We start from the raw sequence: 8,467 nt of genomic DNA on the forward strand, positions 1-8,467 counted from the left end.
AATCTTTCTCAAATCCGATATTTTATTCTACCACAGAGAAATCAGGTGACGCACGTTAACAGCTTACTTCTTCACACGGCATTGATATGGTATTCATAATTATAATGATAATAATAATAATAATAATAATAATAATAATAATAATAATAATAATAATAATAAAAATATTAAAAATAATAATAATAATAATAATAAATAATAATAATGATAATAATAATAATACTAATGATAATAATATTATTATTATTATTATTATTAATAATACTAATAATAATAATAATAATAATAATAATAATAATAATAATAATAATAATAATAATAATAATAATAATAATAATATCAATAATAATGAGTTTCCGGCCATATTTTGAAAACACTTGTTCTCGTCCGATCACCGAAGTTAAGCAAAGTCGAGCCTAGTTAGTACTTAGATGGGTGACCGCTTGGGAAACCAAGGTGCTGCAAACGTCTTTCTAGAGAGCCCTGATGCAGTACCAGGCAGTGGCTCTCGTGGCTTCTGATCTTAACTGATTGGAAGTGTTATCATGTACATTGTTTTGTCTTGGTATAAAAGATGGGCTACAGCAAATATTCTGCTCAATACCACAGATTTGCTTGTCAGTTGTTTGACCGTAACCAGTTGAGCATGTCCCTTCGTGGCTGACAATATGTGCATCTATGATCACGAGCAGAAGTAGTAGGGGAGCATCATAGCCATGTGTTGAGAGAATTCTTTGGGGTTTGAATAGTTCACCTCTGGAAACATAGGTGGTTCGTTCAACATCCTTAAAAAACAACCCTTGTTCAGGTACCTTTTGAGCGGGATGGGTTGCTCGACCAGATTAAAATTCTAACTGGGCCCCACCTGCAAGGTCACATGCTATTTATCTTGATATGAGACCGCCATGTCGCGCACATGTGGTTGTGATGCATGTGCCTGGTGTACCCTTATCAGACGGGTAGTCATGATGGGTATATTGGGCTTCATATATTTTACCCCAGTGTCACTTTGATGGCATGAACTGCTCTCTCACTCAATGTACGCTATACAATATCATTCAAAATATATTTCCTCATTTTAAAAACTTGAATTTTACATAAAGTTGTCTTGACTCCTATTTCAAGACAGTGGAACGGCAATACCCTTTCGGTATTTATTAGAATATTCTGCGCTGTGAGTTTATATTCCACTAATGTTTATTTGACTCTTCATGCATTTGGACACGAAGTAATAAATCCCGAACCGATTCAGTGGGTTGGTAGGACTCTGGCTCGGGCACAACGTCCCATGTTATATGTCCCTCGTATTTTCATTCAGGCTATAAATCCTGCGAAAATCGTGGAGGTAAGCAGGTTGTACGCACGCACAACTTCCGGACTTCCTTGTGAAACCATGCCCGGATATGCGCAAACTCATGAAGACCCATGGGCCTCTTTAAGCGACAGTCTCTTTGCTAGTATCAATAACGATGATAGTATGAATAATGATAATTTCCAACATCATGATTATGATGATGATGATAATCATGATAATGATGAGTACGACGATGATGAGAAGGTGACTACGATGACGATGACAAAGATGACGACGATGTGTACGACGAAGATGATGATAGTTTTGAACATGTTCAACAAAATCTTCATCGTAGTAAAGATGACATTAATAATCAGAGCGATGACGTTGAAGAATGTAAGAGAAATTTGAGTATTAATAATGTATTGGGTTGTCTGGAAAGTTCGTGCCGATTAATAGTAGCTTATATTTCGACTTATTTTAGAACATGGTTGAGTTCATAAAATAGGATTTGACTACACCTCCATTTAGAGCACAGTTTAAGCTATCTTTTTGTGGAAGAAGGTTTATGTTCCTATAACCTGTGTTAATTCTGTAACCCCTTAAAATGGAAGACAAGAAAGTTCATTTTCGACACTTGGTGATTTGGGAACCAGCCAAAAATTGCTGCAGCTCGGCTGGGATGAGTTACCCCACCCTCCATATTCACCAGATATTGTTCTTTCGGATTTTCACTTATTTAAGTATCTGCAAAATAGTCTTAATGGTAAAAATTTCAATTCTTTGCCGTGAAACCACCTCAATTCTGGGAAGATGCAGACGCGTTGTGCAACAAAATGGTTCATATTTGGTTGATTAAAAATGTAATGGCAAGTATTTATTAACCTTTTTCTTTCCTTTAAAAATCAGCACGAACTTTCCGGACAACTCAATACTTGCCAATATTTTACAATCATTTGCGCAATTTGGAATAGAATATCTCGATTTCTTATTCAGCAATTCTTCAAATATTTTAATTCCAACTGTGACCTTAACTGAAGCTATCAGAAACGCAGCGTAAAAACAATGTTGGTCTTAAAACCAATAGACGAATCGTATTTTGCAAATGAGTGGTAGTAACCGCTGCCAATAATCTCCATTTTCGGTATTTTTCATTTCCTTTTAAACTTGCTAACACAACGTACGGATATTGGCAGCTCAAAGAAAATCACAGAATACCTTTGTTCTGTATGTAGAAATTTTAATCTGCTTCCATGTAAGCGAGTTGTTATATTTACTTGCCTTCAAGATCTGCATGTCAATTCGATGTTTTTATTTAGATATAAAAAAAAGAGCTGACTTCAATGTCAAGAACTTGATTGTAATATAGTATTATGTCGAACCAATTTCTCCTGATTCTATGCATATTTCATGATAATTGCTTGAGGTCTGGCGTCATCCGAGAACATTTTTAACGACCAAGAATCGAAAATAAGTTGCATATGTATCAAAATGAACTGTCTGGGAATTTTCTTTCTCTTTGTATGGAAGTCTAGCTGTTTTGAATACGATTTGTATGAGAGGAAATTGGTGACTGTTTAGATTAACAAACTGGGATAATCATATAGAAAGTAGTAAGTCTAAGAAAGGCAAATACGAAAACTGGGGAAGGTCTTCAGAAGTAATCCCAATAATTATAAGCACCGTTAACAATAGACATCTTATAAATTTCTTAATAACATTGGCGTAACCTGATCGTTCGAAGGATCCTCAATATCGAAGGTAAATAGTTGTGATCCGTTTTCGAGGTTATTGATTCGAAATGTAACACGTTTATGAATGGTTATAAACAATCAATTAATAGTATCATTAATAAATTCAAATTTTGGCTGAAGTTCAAAACTTCGTGAGGGCGGCGGCAAGTCACAGCAGCTACTTTTATTTTTGATTATTTTACTGAAAATATCAAAGGCAAGCTTGGCCTTGGTGGCAAGTAACACAATACTACTACTACTAATACTACTACTACTACTATACTACTACTACTACTACTACTACTACTACTACCACTACCACTACTACTGCTGCTGCTGCTGCTGCTGTTGCTAATGCCGCCGCTTCCATTGCTGCTGCTACTACCACCGCTGCTGCTTCTACTGAAACTAATACTATGAATAGTAATAGTTATGGGAAGAAAATGAATAATAATAATAATAATAATAATAATAATAAAATAATAATAAAAATGATAAATTATAATAATAATAATAATAATAATAATAATAATAATAATATAATAATAATAATAATAATAATAATAAATAATAATAATAATAAATAATAATATAATAATAAATAATAATAATAAATAATAATAATAAATAATAATAATAAATAATAATAATAATAATAATAAATAATAATAACAATAATATTAATAATAATAAATAATAATAATAATAATAAATAATAATAATAATAAATAATAATAAATAATAATAATAATAATAATAATAATAATAATAATAATAATAATAATAATAATAATAATAATAATAATAAGAAGAAGAAGAAGAAGAAGAAGAAGAAGAAGAAGAAGAAGAAGAAGAAGAAACTCATCCGAAGTATTCCATGGAACTATCCCGAATTCACTTGACTGTATATTTAAACAAAAATGTGACTGGACGGTGATATTGGTAAAATCTGAAATTAAAGTGAAAATAAAATTGCAGAAGAAATACAGAAGGGGACTAAAAATAAAAATATAAAAAAAGAAAACGGAAACTGGAAATGAGGCTAATTTAGTAACTTATTAGTACCTTATTAGACAGCTAGAATCCACAGAGTTAAGTCACTCTCAGGAGCTGAAAATTAAAAACTTTTGCACTGCCAATACCGATTTCTCAATCTGGACTACGTTGTTGATCACTCATATACCGATCACTGGTTGAGAAGCTCAGAGCTAAAGGCCCGAACGGAACGATATATCCTAGCTGGTCAAAATCAGACCTTATTTACTAGAAAATATCAAGAAAATATATTCAAATATGGAGCAGATACCAAATGAAGAATCTGTGATTAACAATTCAACGAAATTAACCAAATAATTTCAGGATGTTCTATCTTGGCCCCAGCTTAATATAAAGGTAGACATGATGAGGCTGGTCGCTATATTCATTGGAAACTAGTCAAATATATGTTATAATTAATGATTCTTTTCTATTTCCTAATCTATATATTTGCAAATCTTATTGACCCAATATATTTGCATTTTCCTATTATATATAATTATATATATACGTACATAAAACTAAGTCCATTCCTCTATGCATCATGCTAGTCAGTGCCATGCATATGTACAAAAATAGACAAGTACAGTCATATGGTATATTCTTTAGTAGGTATTATTGATTTATTAGTATTATCTGTCCCTCAAGCGTAGCATTGTGGTACGATTTGTAGTACAACCAGAATATTCGACTGAACCCCGGCACGCGTTGTCATAGATCATTCCGTGAAAAGCTCAACGTGGTTCACGGTTGATCATACCATGTTATCCCGGATCAGTGCTGAATGAATCAATGATGAATGATGGTAGATGTATATGACTGCTAAGTGTTTCATCAAGTGATAAATAGGTTTTGTGAATTCTTAAAGTAAAACATATCCCACAGATTAATTCTATAACACATTTACCAATGTTATGAGATGTATACATGCTTTACAGATCTGTTGATTCATTGATAGGTTGGTAGCACCTCTTTGTCTCCTTTTGTTAGGAGTATTTCTTCTCCGTCTTTCCTGCCACTGTTTCCTCCGTTCGTTCCTTCCTGAATCAGCGAAATCTCATTTCCTTCCAGTTCAACATGTTTTGTTCTTGATATCCTTAACCAAATACATATCAGAACAGAGAGAAAAAGAAAATGTTCTCACTTATACATTCACTCATTGAAATGTTTTAAATGTTACTTCTTGTACTTTTCTTAATGTTAATTAACGAAGATGTTTCTGAAATAAAATAAGACATTTCGCAAATATTTTACCACAGTCGATACATCCTCACTTTCTCTGATCTTTTCCGCCTTTTCTATTCGTTTGATGATCAAATGATTGCACATATTCAAATTCAAACATCAATATTTAGTGAGCTAATTGTTAAGCAGATATATTGATAATAGAACGCGGCCTTGCGATCTGTTGCATTCATCCACACATCTTGAGTGTATAAGAGAGAGAATAATATTTTTTAAAAAGTCATATATTTATGTAAATTTCCTTGTGTTGATTTTCACAGTGTATATATATATATATATATATATATATATATATATATATCAAAACACGTGCCGATGTGTATACTAACATAGAAGATATGAATGATAGAAATAAAAACATATTTACGACATTGAAATACATAAACAAGAAAAGCACACAAGCATATGCACGGATACAATACAGTATGACATTGTAAAAAACCGTTAGAGATACACACAGATACATGTACGTACATATATACGCATTCATATACATTTATATAAATGAGAAGTAACGTTATTTTGATGGCGGTAAGTGTATATTCATTCATTTGGTAGTGCCTTATTGTGTCGTAGAACTGTGTTCTCACTATCATATTTTGTTCCAAAAACAAATAAAACCCACACAAAAGTTTTGATGTGGCAACTCGCAGACACAAACTTATAAGCCCGCACACTTACATGTGTTTAAATTTAAATACACACACACATACAAACGCATGCATACACGCACACATACACAAAAACATACTTGTACAGAAGCCCATTCACGAAATAACAGCCGCATAAGAAGTATTATGGAGAAATGCATGGCAGGCAATATCTATCTATCTATCTATCTATCTATCTATCTATCTATCTATCTATCTGTCTGTCTATCTAACTCTCTCTCTCTATATGTATATATATATATATATATATATATTATATATATATATATATATATATATATATATATATATATGTATATATATATATATATATAGATATATACATACATATATATATATAATATATACATACATATACTTATATATACATTTATGTATATATATATATATATAAACACATATATATACACATATTTATGCATACACACAGGCACACATGAAACTAAATAGGTAGATAGATAGATAGATAGATAGATAGATAGATAGATAGATAGATAGATAGATAGATAGATAGATAGATACACAAATACTGAGAAATGTATTCTTGCATGTATAGATTTGTGTGTAGAAATGGAAATATTAGAATCTGCTTAATTTTTGTACATCTGACACACAACATGCACATGCTACATGTGCATGTTGCACGTTTATATGTGCATGTGTTAAGTATCTTAACGATTATTAACATGCATTTATGTCTTAGTGTATGTATGTAGGTTCCTTTGCTTTTGCGTGTGTATATGCACGAGTAGCTATGCTTGTACGTGTGTATTCCTTAATTTGACTGACGTAAAGTTATCTATATTTAGAAGGAAAACAACAGTGTTAAATTGAAGAGATTGAAGACGAAATAACCAAAACGTGAACAGAAGAAAATTGCAAATGTAAAGATATTCTGTGAGCAGCTTCACATGTAAAAAGGCCAATAGATTTACAGAGAAAAGAAGAAATCAAATATTGGGCTGCAATTTCCATTGGGAGATTACACAGGCTCGGTTTCCGTACAAGCGGAAATTGCTACAGAACAATTCTCTTTAACGGAATTCTTTTCGAGTAAATTTAAATATGAATACGTAACGTTCACCTATAGAATAACAGCTATTGTATGTGTGGATTCTGATTTTTCGCATCAGATTTCTGGAACTCTTTACTAAGTTCGCATGAAGCCATTCAGATATTCAGATATGGTTGCTGTTAGGTTATTAATGGCGCTGAGATATCAAATCATTCGCTGTTACCAAAATTGAATTTCAGCACCTAGGGAGGGAGAAACAACGATTTCTTTTGCACAAGGTTGTCGAATTTATAATTAAAATACTTTTATTGGCTTTTCTCAGTATTCAGAACTGATTTTGTGGTTATTGTGTATTTGTAGGTATTTATTTGTATTAATTTGTAGTTTTTATTTATATTTATATGTACTACCAGTTCTAGCCAACTACATAATAACACTCTCCTCAGAAGAAAAAAATGGCGTCTGCGTTTGTTAAATGCAATTACTTTTACGTGTACACACATGCGAAACATACAGAAGCAGTACCTCATATAAAGCAAACTCAAATACAAGCGCAAACACAGGCACAAATACGCATGAAGCAAGACACGTTTATGCATTCTTGAAATATCTTTACGATTAAATACACAGATACATACACACGTTCAAAGACACATACAAATACACACACATTCATACTAAAATTTGTGTGTATGAGTGTGTTTATTTTAATAGAATATGCACACTTATATGGACAAAAATAGCAACCAATTTAGCAATTAATTACGGATACTAAATTGAATTTTTATGCTAAAATTTATGCGTTTTCACTGATAATCAATGTAAAACACAGAGGCAAAAACACCCGTACACATACACAAATCATTCAACACACATGCACACAGACTGTTTTCATATGAAGATATATATATCTACTCATACACACATGCACGCACTCACACAGACACACACACACATACACACATATATATATAGTGCTTGTGAGAGTGTAGAACAAAGGGTTATATATTGTGCATACGTGTAGTATTTATCTAATCAACATTGCATTCCATTTGAAATTAGTGCGCGAAAAGAAAGTGGTGTGAAACCATATTAACGATATAAAACCAACACTTAACTGTTAAATATTTTAAATGTTGAAATTAGTAATTAAGCTTCTCTCTCTATATATGTATATAATTTTTGTAAGGCTGAAGGCTATCAATTTTCGAAGAACTGAGTAGTCAATTACTTCACTGGTACTTTACTTTATCGACCCCAAACAGATGAACGGTAAAATTGACCTCGGTAGGATGTGAACTCAGAACGTAAGATGCCAGAATAACGTAGATCTGTATCGTGCAGGGCGTCTTAATGATATTAATGCTAATAAAATCTATTATATATATATATATATATATATATATATCAGTTTAGCAAAATTTAGATTCAGATGTATATGGTACTTAAGTTAAAGGCACCAGAATTTTGTATG

At 31.8% G+C, this 8,467-nt stretch overlaps 1 pseudogene; it reads left to right on the forward strand.

The window, feature by feature from the left end:
• The first annotated feature begins 352 nt into the window (after window positions 1–352).
• LOC115218701 lies at window positions 353–468 on the forward strand (annotated as a pseudogene).
• Window positions 469–8,467: the final 7,999 nt, after the last annotated feature.

Source organism: Octopus sinensis, linkage group LG13 (genome assembly GCF_006345805.1).
Source record: "Octopus sinensis linkage group LG13, ASM634580v1, whole genome shotgun sequence".
Lineage (NCBI taxonomy): Eukaryota > Metazoa > Mollusca > Cephalopoda > Octopoda > Octopodidae > Octopus > Octopus sinensis.